Source organism: Quercus lobata, chromosome 7 (assembly GCF_001633185.2).
Source record: "Quercus lobata isolate SW786 chromosome 7, ValleyOak3.0 Primary Assembly, whole genome shotgun sequence".
Lineage (NCBI taxonomy): Eukaryota > Viridiplantae > Streptophyta > Magnoliopsida > Fagales > Fagaceae > Quercus > Quercus lobata.
In genome coordinates, this window is record NC_044910.1 from 37442984 (window position 1) to 37457049 (window position 14066).

The window sequence follows — 14066 nt, forward strand, 5'->3', positions numbered from 1 at the left end:
CATCTGAGTTACGTAAGCCAGAGAACGTATTCTATCCTGAGGCGATCCGCCCCTCAGTTCTTCTACCCCATCAGGCTGATACTCCCTCTTCAGTTATCAACCTCAATGAGGAGGTTTCGCCTCACAGTTTTCCTCCCCGTAGCCAGCCGGAATTAACTAAAGAGGGACTTGCCCCTCCAGGAGCTTCCCCAAACAAGACCACCACCGCTTCGGAGGCAGAAACGGCCTCCCAAGGTTTTCAACGGGATTTGGACTCCACAGTTCTACCAACTGGGGGCGTTACCAAGGCCAAAGAGGGAATCACCCCTTCGGAGGCAGACATACCGGTCAGTCAGAACCCAAAGATCCAATTGAAATTGAAAAAGTAGAACTTGTTTTGTAGCTTAACTAGACATTTAGTAGGGAACTTCCTTACTCATTTTCTTACCGCTTTTACTACTTTATGTTATTTTTGTACTCGTTCACTTTGTTATTGCAATTTGGATAGGTTTATTTCAACTACCTTTTGCTTGTGTGGGACAATTTTACTCACACACATCGTCAATCGATAATCAGCAATAGGCAATAAGCATTAATACAACAGGGTCTTAGGGAGACGTTTTTGATATGCGCGTATTCTTTTCAATCAATTGCAATTCAGTACCTTGATTGTATACCAACTTACGTCCTAAGATCTCTCTTTGATTCCCCAATGAGTGTTACAGGGCGTTATTTCCCGTTAAGTTTGTGATTAGAAGATCTATCACAACTCAGCTACTGTTTAACACTTCAATACACAACATGGGACGTTAATTTCCACCAAGTTTGCGATCTGAGGACCTGGCATAACTTAGTTTCTGTTTAACATTTCAACATACATCATGGGACGTTAATTTCCACCAAGTTTGCGATCTGAGGACCTGGCATAACTTAGTTTCTGTTTAACATTTCAATATACATCATAGGACGTTAATTTCCACCAAGTTTGCGATTCGAGGACCTGGCATAACTTAGTTTCTGTTTAACATTTCAACATACATCATAGGGACCTCGCATAACTTAGTTTCTATTTAACATTTCAACATACATCATAGGACGTTAATTTCCACAAAGTTTGCGATCCGAGGACCTGACATAACTTAGTTTCTGTTTAACACTTCAATATACATCATAGGTCGTTAATTTCCACCAAGTTTGTGATCCGAGGACCTGACATAACTTAGTTTCTGTTTAACATTTCAATATACATCATAGGACGCTAATTTCCACCAAGTCTGCGATCCGAGGACCTGGCATAACTTAGTTTCTGTTTAACATTTTAACATACATCATAGGACGTTAATTTCCACCAAGTTTGCGATCCGAGGACCTGGCATAACTTAGTTTCTGTTTAACACTTCAATATACATCATAGGACGTTAATTTCCACCAAGTTTGCGATCCGAGGACCTGGCATAACTTAGTTTCTGTTTAACACTTCAATATACATCATAGGACGTTAATTTCCACAAAGTTTGCGATCCGAGGACCTGGCATAACTTAGTTTCTGTTTAACATTTCAATATACATCATAGGACGCTAATTTCCACCAAGTTTGTGATCCGAGGACCTGGCATAACTTAATTTCTGTTTAACATTTCAAAATACATCATAGGACGTTAATTTCCACCAAGTTTGCGATCAGAGGACCTGGCATAACTTAGTTTCTGTTTAACATTTCAATATACATCATAGGACGTTAATTTCCACAAAGTTTGCGATCCGAGGACCTGACATAACTTAGTTTCTGTTTAACACTTCAATATACATCATAGGTCGTTAATTTCCACCAAGTTTGCGATCCGAGGACCTAGCATAACTTAGTTTCTATTTAACATTTCAATATACATCATAGGATGCTAATTTCCACAAAGTTTGCGATCCGAGGACCTGACATAACTTAGTTTCTGTTTAACATTTCAATATACATCATAGGACGTTAATTTCCACCAAATTTGCGATCCGAGGACCTGGCATAACTTAGTTTCTGTTTAACATTTCAACCTACATCATAGGACGTTAATTTCCACCAAGTTTACGATCCGAGGACCTGGCATAACTTAATTTCTATTTAACATTTCAATATACGTCATAGGACGTAGGAGCACAGGGTGTACGGTTGACATAAATCAAAAGAAATACTTGAATTGAAATACTTTTATTAATAATAATACCTCTTGAGGTTATTTACATTCCAAGGATGAAGTACAGCTTTTTCATCTAGGTTTTCGAGATAATAGGCTCCTATTCCCGCTACAGAAGTGATCCAAGGTTTTGAAACCCGGACCGGACCGTACGGTCCGACCGGAAAAACCTCGAACCGTTCATCTTGGCGGTTCTTTTAGCTGCAAAAACCGCTCTATGAGATAAAAGCAGGGACCCGTGCGAACCGCGGTCAGACCTCACGGTTTTGAGAACCGTGATCAAACCGCTTCTCACGGTTCCTTGCATCCATTTAAATCTGAACCTTAAAAAAAAAATACTCACACAGAAAAACAAAAGAAAAATAAACACAATTGTTGCGACACGGCGACGCTCCTCCGACGCACTGACTCGCCGTTCTTTTCTTTTTTTTTTCGATCCTCAAAGCCACTGTCTCTAATTTAGCTTTATCCTTGTCTCTGAAAGTTTCTGGAAAAGAGATTATGATTATGATTAGTCTTTCGGTGATGAGGAGTGGAGTCCATGCGAGGCCAACGGGGTTTTTTGAAGAAGAGCTTGGGTTTGGAAGAAGAGAAAAAAGAATAGTGGGAATAAGAAGAGTACTCGGCCTGGGTAGAGGAATAAGAGCACTAGACAAGCCTCATCTCTATTCTCATAGAGAGAGAGAGAGAGAGAAAGAAAGGACAGGCTGGTGTCGCTCTCCTCTTGCTGAGCTGTGTGTACTCTAACCCTGGCCTGTACATGTACATCTGCTCCCTCTCTCTCTCTCTCTCTCTCAAAATCAGAATGCCATTTCAAATTTTTTTAGATTTTCCCTGTCCTTACGTCCTGTGGGATGAACAAATGGAACTGTCAACTAAGTTAAAGGTGTGGTGTAGATCAAACCTTGGGAAATGGAAGGCTTTGGGAAATAAAATAAATAAATAAAAAAAGTTAAAGTTGATGTCCCATCGTGATGTTGCTGTAGAGTGGCAGGCGAAGAAGGGTATCCAAATTCCAAACGTGATGTGTTTGCTTTGGAGTGGTAGGTGAATGGAGGGAATAAATAGAAAAAGAATTTAAATTTGTAGTGGGTTAGGAATAGAAAGATTATGTCTCTCATATTTTCACAATAAATTTTAAGTAGTAGGTTATTATTGATCGTTATTATTAGAACAAAAAAGTAATCTCAATGATACGTTTAAATTTGAACCAACTTACAATTTGTTGTAAAAATATTGTGGACGTAGATATTTTAGATTAGAAATTAACGTAATGATATTTTTACTTAATATTTTTATAATATTTATACAATAAATTCTTGTATTAGATTAATATTTAAAGTAATGTTAATTCTCTAAATGAATTAGACTATTTTAGTTAATTTTTCTATTTTTTATTAATTTAATGTTTTTATATATATTTAAAATAATTATTAAATTAATTATGACGTCATCACGGTTCGACCTCGATTCGACCTCGGTTCAACCTCAAAAACCTTGAACCTCTCCCTTTACGGTTCAATAAACGGTCCGGGTTTAAAAACCTTGAAGTGATCCGATATGGCCCTTCCCAATTAGGTCCCAGTTTTCCCCAATTTGGATTCTTGGTGGCCCCCAGAACTTTCCTCAGCACCAAATCTCCTACGGCTAATGGCCTCATCTTCACATTACTATCATAGCCCTACTTGAGTTTATGTTGGTAGTAAACTAGCTGAACCATCGCGCTCTCTCTTCGTTCTTCAATCAGGTCCAAACTTTTCTCCAACCTCGCATCATTACTATCCGAAGAGAATGTACTGGTCCTTAATGTTGGGAATCCAGTTTCTAGGGGAATGACGGCCTTGGCCCCATAGGTCATGGAAAAGGGAGTTTCCCCCGTTGAATGTCGGGGAGTTGTCCGATACGTCTAGAGCACATGTGGCAATTCTTTCACCCACTTTCCTTTCGCGTCATCTAGTCTCTTCTTAAGCCCATTGACTATTACTTTGTTAATAGCTTTAGCCTGCCCATTACCTTGTGGATAAGCCGGAGTGGAATATCTGTTTTTTATACCCAGTTCTGAACAATATTCCCTAAAGGCATTGCTATCAAATTGGAGTCCATTATCTGAGACAATGGTGCGGGGAATTCCAAATCGCGTAACAATGTTCCTCCATATAAACTTCTTCACATCTACATCTCTGATGTTCGCCAAGGGTTTAGCTTCGACCCATTTAGTAAAGTAGTCTGTGCTGACCAGTAGGTACTTCTTGTTTCCTATGGCTTTGGGAAAAGGGCCGACAATGTCCAGCCCCCATTGGGCAAAAAGCCAAGGGCTAGAGAGAGGGTTAAGAACTCCTCCCGGTTGATGGATATTTGGAGCATATCTTTGACACTGATCGCATTTCCTAACGTACTCTTGCGCTTCCTTCCGCATTTTTGGCCACCAATATCCTTGTGTGAGGGCTCGACATGATAGAGACATTCCCCCTGTATGGCTTCCACAAATGCCCTCATGCAATTCTTCCAGGATTGACTCTGCTGTCTTAGGAGGCACACAGAGCAGGTATGGCCCAGAGAAGGACCGTTTGTATAACTTTTTATCCTCAGATAACCAGTACCGAGGAGCTTTCCTTCATATTTTCTCAGCTTCCACCTTATCTTCGGGAAATATGTCACTTTCAAGAAATTTTAATATGTGATCCATCCAGTTTGGCGACAGACTGGTTTGATTGATTTGGCAAACCTCATTTTCTGGTGAGGTGGGGGTACACAGGTCTTCGACGATAATCACCCGAGGAAAATTTCATACTGAGGAGGTGGCAAGGGTTGCCAAGGAATCAGCGTGGGTATTTTCACCTCGAGGAATATATAATACGTCGAAAGACTCAAACTTCGTTCGCATACGCCTAACCCGGTCCAAATACCCTTGCATCCTTGGGACTCGGGCCTCCAACTCTCCTCTCACCTGGCCGACTACCAACCTTGAGTCTGAGAATAATTTCACCGCCTTTCCACCCATTTTTCGGACCATACTCATTCCCATTATCAAAGCTTCATATTCTGATTCGTTGTTAGTAGCCGAGAACCCTAATCTTAACGATTTCTCGATGATGACCTCTTCAGGGGATATCAACACCAATCCCAATCCTGCTCCCCGTTGGTTTGCGGCCCCATCCACGTACACCCTCCAAAAGGTCCCACCTTGTACGGATATTAGGCCAACCGATTTTTCATCCATGTGACCTTGATTCACATTAACTTCTTATGGGCATTCGGCGAACTCAGCCACCAGGTCGGCAAGGACTTGACCTTTCACAGAGGTGCGAGGCATGTATTTGATATCGAAAGCGCCCAGAATCGTACCCCACTTAGCAATTCTCCCAGTGTAGTCGGCACTTCTAAGTATAGACTTAAGAGGCAGTTGGGTCAAGATAACCACGGTATGAGCCTGAAAGTAGTGCGGAAGTTTGCGTGTTGCATGGACCACCACCAATATGGCCTTTTCTAATGACAAATATCTCACTTCGGGGTTATGGAGGGATTTACTTACATAATAAACTGGCCTTTAGACGCCATTGTCTTCTCGTATCAAGACGAAACTAACTGCATGAGGGGCTACCGCCAAATAAGCAAACAACACCTCATCCACCTCGGGGCTAGACATGATAGGTGGCCTGGACAGGTATTCTTTCAACTGCTGGAACGCTTCAGCACACTCCACGGTCCATTCAAATCCTTGCCACTTATGTAATAGGCGGAAAAAAGGACGACACCTCTCAGCCGACCTGGAGATGAACCGATTCAACACAGCAGTCATCCCAGTCAGTTTCTGCACTTCTTTTGGATTCCGAGGTGCTTGCAAATCGTTAATGGCCTTAATCTGGTCTGGGTTCACCTCAATTCCTCTATGGGTCACCATGTACCCCAAGAACTTCCCGGAACCGACACCAAATAAGCACTTTGAAGCATTCAAGCGTAACTTATGTTTTCTCAGTATCCCGAAGATACTCGTGAGGCCTTCCACATGTTCAGACGCCACTTTACTTTTCACAACCATATCATTGATGTAAACTTCAATATTTCTACCCAGTTGCGGCTCAAACATCTTCGTCATCATGCGTTGGTAGGTAGATCCAGCGTTTTTCAAGCCGAAGGGCATCACCTTGTAATGGTAATTCCCAATCGGGGTGGTCGCAAAAGCAGTCTTTTCCTGATCGTCGGCGGCCAACGGTATTTGGTGATACCCCTGGAAGGCATCCAAGAAACTCATCCTAGGGTGTCCCACGGTCGCATCCACCAACTAGTCGATCTTCGGCATGGGAAATGGATCCTTGGGGCAAGCCTTATTGAGATCCGTGAAGTCGACGTACACCCGCCATTTTCCCGTCTTCTTTTTTACCACCACCGTATTGACCAACCATTGAGGATAGAAAACTTTCTTGATAGCCCTAGCCTGTTTGAGCTTGGCAACTTCACATCTGACCGCCTCGGCGTGTTCCTTCGATGGTCGCCGAGGAGGTTGCCTCTTGGGCATAACGGCGGGATTCACATTGAGTCGATGACAAATGAAATTCGGGTCCACCCCTGGGGCTTCATACGGGTTCCATGCAAAAACGTCCACATTGGCTCGGAGGAATTTCAGCAACCTCGCCTTCTCTGGCAAAGGCAATTTGGCCCCAACCTGGAAGAATTTTTCCGGATCGCCAGCAACAATTACCTTCTCCAAATCTTCACACTCTCCCCTATCGGCTGATACGTCCAAGCCTGATACTGGAGACTTTAACTGCTATAACTCATTGTCAGCCGTAGTCGAGGTTTCTGCTTCTGGCCGATGCTGTATAGCCGCTTCTAGGCATTGCCGAGCAGCCGCCTGATTCCCTACTATTTCCAACACTTGGTCTCCGGATGGGTACTTCACCTTCTGATGCAGAATAGACGAGACCGCCTTAAGGGTGTAAAGCCAAGGTCTGCCCATAATAGCCGTGTACGGAGAAAAAACATCTACGACAATAAAGTCTACCTCCACCACATCCGTACTTGATTGCACGGGCAGCCTGATCAGTCCTTTGGGAGTGACCAACCTTCCCTCAAAACTTACTAGAGGAGAGTTATAGGTTGTTAAGTCCTCCGGCTTCAAACCTAGCCCTCTGTACAAGTCTGGATACATCACATCCACAACGCTACCCTGATCAACCATCACTCTTCTGACATCGTACCCGCCAATCCTCAACGTTACCACCAAAGCATCCTCATGGGGCTGTATGGTCCCAACCATATCCTCATCTGAAAAGCCTAGAATCAGGGGGACACGCATCTTGGCTCTCTTCAATGCTTGGGAATGATCCTCGGTCAGAGATCGGGACACCGACAATACTCTGGAAGGGCAAGATCCAGTCCTTCCCGGAGCCGCAAAGATAATGTTAATCGTACCAAGGGGGAGTCTTGATAAAGCGTCCCCGCGCACCTCTGAACCTGCTTGGCTCGCCCTTCCACTAGAGTGATGCAAAAGTTGTTTTAATTTCCCTTCACGGACCAACTGTTCCAAGTGGTCCCATAAATTCCTGCAGTTATCCGTCGTATGCCCATGATTCTGATGATAATGGCAGTACAAGTTCGGGTTGCATTTCCTAGGCTCTCCCGTCATTTTATTCGGCCATTTGAAGAATGGCTCGTTCTTTATCTTATCCAAAACCTGCTGAACTGGCTCTCGAAATACTGCATTAACAACCTGGGCGTCCGCCGAACCTGACTGTCCAACAAAATCCCTCCGTGGTCGGCTGTTATTATAACAGTCCGACCTGAAATCCCTCCTCTCCTGAGAGATCACCTTGGCCTTTCCTTTTCCCTGAAGTTGATCTTCCTCTACCCTTCTGTACTTATCTATTCGGTCCATCAGTTGGCGCACACTGGTGACAGGTTTACCCGTCAGGGATTTCCTCAAATCGTGATCAGCTGGGAGACCAGCTTTGAAAGTGGTTATAGCCATAGCATCGTTCTTTCCCTCTATCTCATTAAACATTTCTTAGTACCTATCCAAGTAATTCTTGAGAGTCTCGCCCTCTCGCATAGACAGAGTCAGCAGAGATCCCAAAGGCTGAGGAGTCCTACTGCATGTAATAAAGCGAGCACCAAAAGCCCGAGTCAGTGTTTTGAAAGATCCAACAGAATTAGCCCTTACGCCGTTGAACCACCTCATCACCGTCGGACCCAAACTCGATGGAAAAACTTTGCACATCAAAGCCTCGTCTCTGGAATAGATAGCCATCTTCTGGCTGAAATAGCTTACATGTTCCACCGGATCTGAATGACCATCATATAGAGAGAACGTAGGCTGATGGAATCGCCGAGGATGAATCGCATCGTCTATGTTTCTCATAAAGGGCGACTTGGAAATTTGACTCAAGGCTTTGTTCATGCCATCGTTTCCCAAGCCCCTGCCAGGTGGACTTCTACGCTTACGTCGATGGCGATGCTCCTCTTCATAGGAGAAAGTCTCGCTTGGCGGAGTTCTCGATCTCCGCCTATAACTAGCTCCATTCGACTCCTCAGATGATGGTTCGGAGCAAGGTGGGGAGCGTTCCCGCCGTGCATGGCGCAACTCTCTCTTTAAATCTGCAATCTCACGTTGCAGATTCCCATCATGCTTCGCGTGGGAGACGTGACTCTTCCCCCGAGAGTGGCTCCTGGTGGTATGAGTTGTACGTACACTCCCCTCATGGCCTTCTCTCAGTTCGGGACTCCTTCGAGGATCACCCTATTGGGAGCCCCTTGACTCTGCCTGGTGCAGGTTGACATCCTCCTGATGCGGTCCCGCCGCGGAGTGATGTGGACCCACTTCCTCCATCAGAAACGTTGCACCAGAAGTCCTTTAAGCTAACACAAGCTCTCCCCACAGACGACGCCAATTGTAAGGACTCAATTTGTAACGACCCAAAACGATACTGGGTTCTCATGTAAATAGGCCCAAACAATATAATGTGTAGAGCGTGGGTGTTTAGAACTAGGTTAACTTTTTTGTAATGAAAAGATTCACTCTCACGTATATTGGAGGCACAGAGCTGATACAACGATCGTTTTGTTTTGGTAATCGATACAGTTCTTTTGCTTTTTACATTCTCCTTCTTCAGTCTATGCTTTTCTTTCTTTTCTTTTTTTGTTCCCATCCCTTTTTTGCATGTTCTTCTTTTAGTTTATATACCACCCTCTGTGTTCCATCCTCACCACACACGTATAGGTTGGGTTCGGGGGATTTCTTTCTGTTCCATCTAGCACCTCCTGGAACTTCCTATGGGCAGCTGTAAGGTTGCCTCCTTACTGTTCATGTATCACCTCCACATTAATGCGGTCAGAGAGTTGGTTGAGAGATAATTAATGCGGAGGCAGCTGTAGTTATAGATATTTGTTTGCCTTTTCTTTCTTACTCTTGGTCTGTTATCCCATCTTTAGTGGTGACGTAATTCCGAGATCCGGTTGTAATAAGACCGCATCCTGATCGTCCTCGGACGCATAGTGCCGAGGAGTATGGCGTCCTCGGACAAACACGAAACTCTACTTTCGTGATATTGACCATCACCCTCCCTCGGTAATTAACCTTATGACCCGACCCGGCCTCCTCGGACGGATGTGCATCCTCGAATGGGCCGCAGGCCCAACGATCCTGACCTTAATGGGCCTGTTGATTGGCTGGCCCCCACAATAATTATACACTATGTGTCTACTTAACCAATCAAATGCTTGGACAATTACTAACTTTACAATTTTTTTTTTCTTGAATTTTACTAACTTTATAACAAAAAATTATTATAACATGATAACAATACACACAAATGTAACAAATCATTTTTATTTCCTAATTATTAAATTATATAAATTTAAATTTAAGACACAAACATTCACACACATCATAATTCACACAAATAACATTATAATAAAAAATATGCACACAATTAGTATTAGATATACTCACACACATAATATAAATTTATAAAAAATAGTGATACTTACAATTCACAGACACTTACTCTTTACTCTTAGAATTGGAAATACTTGTAATAAGGATGTGCAAAATTTAAGTCAGAGTGTACAGAAATATTTTTAAGAATAAATTAAAGTATTAAACTAACAAAAAAAATATTTTATATATAAATATATATATATATATATATATTTAAGTCAAGGGGTTCATTTGAACCCCCTGAATATAGTGTATCGCCGCCCCTGATTAAATTTGGGAATGATAAAGCGTACGAAATCAAGCATAATCTCAATTTTCAATGAAATATGACAATTTGTATAACATATATATATATATATATATATATAGAAAGAAAGAATATGAAAATTTTAATTGAACGTGCTCTTCCTCACTAACGTTATTATTATTATTATTAGGATCAAGTTAACAACCGTTTTTAAGACAATAATTAATAAACCATATTAGGAAAGTTTTGACGCTGCTTTCATGAGAAATATAAAAAATTATAAACAAAATTAATTAATTAATTATTTTCCCATAAAATGATTCCAAAAATAATTCTTAAACCTATGCTCTTAAAATATTTATTAACATTTCCCACCAAACCAACGATCCATCTTTTATCCATGTGCAATGTATTTATCAACGTGCAACCTAAACCTTAAATAAATGGGAATTTTTTTTTTTTTTAGAAATAATTTCAACCTATGGCGTCCGTTTCTAATGATAACTCTTTGTCATCAGACTAAGACACCAATCAGTTTTTGGTGTAGGCAGAAATTGAACCCCAGATCTCTTATTTAACCATTAGAGACTTTACCAATTGAGTTAACTGAACCCACAATAAATTGGAAAAGTTAAATGCATTTATGTAAATATGTTTTACCATGATTCATGTCTTATCACCGCTTGTTACATCTAAATTTATAATGCAACTTTATTAACCTTTATAATCCACGCATTTACCATAATTCATGTCTTATCACCGCTCATCACATCTCATGTAAATGCGTGGATTATAAAGGTTAATGAAGTTGCATTATAAATTTATAATGTACCATTTTCAACACTGCAAAATTTTCTGAGCTTATCCATTGAAGCCGAAATAATTGCTTACTCCACTCATATGATGACTTGGTACAGTTGACAAATCACTCATGAAAAAAAAAAAAAAAATATCACTCATGAAAAAAAAAATATATATATATATATATATATATATAAAGGCAAAAAAAGGTTTGTGATGTTTGTCATCTATCATTAGTGGGTTCTAGTTGGCTTAACTGGTAAAGTCTCTATGATTTGGGGTTTAATCTCCGCTTACACAAAAAATTAATTAGTGTCTTAATCTGATGATAAAAAGCTATAGGTTGAAACTTTATTAAAAACAAATCTATCATTAAAATAAGCAATAAGTTTAATAACAAACAAGAACTCTTTTATTCTTTGTTTTTTTTTATTATTATTATTTTTTAAAATAACTGTTTAAGGTTATATATTGTAAACCGTAAAGTGTACAATAAAAATAATATTTATAATGTGTACTTATAAACATTATATTGTACCAATCATAAATTATAAAATTCATAAACGTAATATTGTACTAATCATGAATTATAAAATTTGTTCAAGTTTGTTGTATCTCTAATCATTGTTCCGAAATAAAAGCAATTGCACGAATTTATGTTTGCTTTGGTGTGGATGCAACAAGGGTGATGAAAATTAAAAAATGAGTGCCAAATAATTGATTTCCATTTAAGACAAATAAAGGCGTGTGTATTTTTTAATTTATTATATTTTATTTTTCCTAGTTATCAATTTTATACAAATGCCCCATAAAGTTTTAGAAATTTCAAAGTACATCTTTTAACTATTATTATTACTATCCAGAATCTCATCTGATTATTTTTAATTCGTTCACTTAAGCTCCCACACAAAACCTTTCTTATTCAGCAATTTAAAAAATAATAATTTTCTTATAAGTAAAGAGTTTCTTCCAATATTCTAATGATGAATACTTATTTGCAAAGCCATTAATTTGATATTTGTATGTTTTTAACAACTTTACACTCAATTGAATTAGGTTCTTTATACTTATACCACAATGTTCATGTCAAAATCATCAAATATTATCCATGTTATTGGTATGTTAAATGCATTTCATGCAAAAATATGGCCACATTGTTATGAAGATTTTTTATATGCATAGGGTATTTTAAATATAATTTTTTTTTAATTGTAAATTATAAATGGTATCATTTTTGTTAAATATCTGCTCAGATTTGCAGCCTGCAATAATATGTTTAAAAAGCATTTTTATTCATTCAATTTTTGTGCCTTAATTAAAATATTTATGTAGTGATATAGATAGATAAAACATTCTATTGCCCAATAGAGTGGTTTTTTTTCCTAGGCGAGAGAAATTTTGTTTGCAATACAATTAATAGAGATAATGTATTATATTTTATGAGGAATTGCCTAAATAGCCTAATGGTTGATCCGCCTTCAATATCATGTTAATGGACACAAAGTTCACTATCATGCCATTTTATTCATTTGTGAGTGAAAGATTTGGGTTTTGTATTATGTTAATGGACACAAAGTTCACTTTCATTCATTTGAGAGTGAAGGATTTGGATTTTGAATAAAAATTATACCACTTAACCTCACAAAAAAATAGCGAGTAAAGAATTTTATTATTTATTTATTTTTATCCATGTAAATATGATATCTTGCTTATGAGTATTCAAAGACATGAAGATATATTAATCTAATAAACAAATAAATTGACAAAACACACATGCTTGGGGATAGAAGAGCTGCTTAATTATGGATGACTGGATGAGCATACCAATATCATACATATTTTTATTTAGGACAAAATTTAGGTACAGTGCTTTAGGTGCTGTTCCCAGAATGCCCCATCTTAAGATTCAGGCATGTGATTACTTAATTAAAAAATACATTTCCATTCCATGAGAAAAAAATTCACATGAAAAAATCTTAAGAAATAAACCTAAGGGACAACACTTAAGTACTGTCCCTAAATCTTACCTTTTTCATTATTAGTAAAAACTAGAACACAACTCTTGCGGCAAATAAAACATATTGATGAGATCATAATCTTTTGGAAGAAATGAGGACTCATAACCCACTGTAGTACTGGTCATAAAAGACAATGTTTTTAGGGTTGGAATTCCAAACGTACAAGCACATGTCAAAATGTCACCTAACAAATTAAAAAGTATAAAGGGTTTAGAAATCTTGAAATATAGGTCATAGAAAAAAAAAAGGAAATAAAAGATGGTTGGACTAGTGATTCCTAATTTTATGTGATCCATGAAATCCTAACCTTGTGTATGTCTCATTACCAACACATTCGGATTACTACTAATGGTTCTTTAAGGCAATTATTTGTTTTAACCTTTTATATATTTTTTAAAATAAAGATAATTACTCAAAAATGAATCCTCCTTGTTGTACCAGTGCCACACCATTAAAAATTTTAAATTATGTGGCACTTTGTCCATTGTTGGATTTGAAAATAAAATCTCAATTGTGAAGTCTATCTCCATTATCTCCATTATCTCCATTTCAATACAGGTTTTTGAAGTGTTCATTTGGAAAAAATCAAAAACATTTTTTTCTATTGTTTCAACTAAAAAAAAAAAATTTTAACAAAATTATTATTTTTAATAAAAAAATTATCTAACTTTATCATTTTGTCATATATTGCATAAAAAATTATCAAAACCCACATATTTTTGTCTCATACTTAGCAAATAAGCTCTTTTAGAAACCACGGGACACTCAAAGGAATGCTAAGAAAGTTGTCATACCATCCTGGAACGAACATCCCTTGAAACATATGGGATGAAACATAACACGTACAAATTTATTTATTTATTTTTCTTTTTCAGGGTGTATGGCTACTACAAGGAGACAAA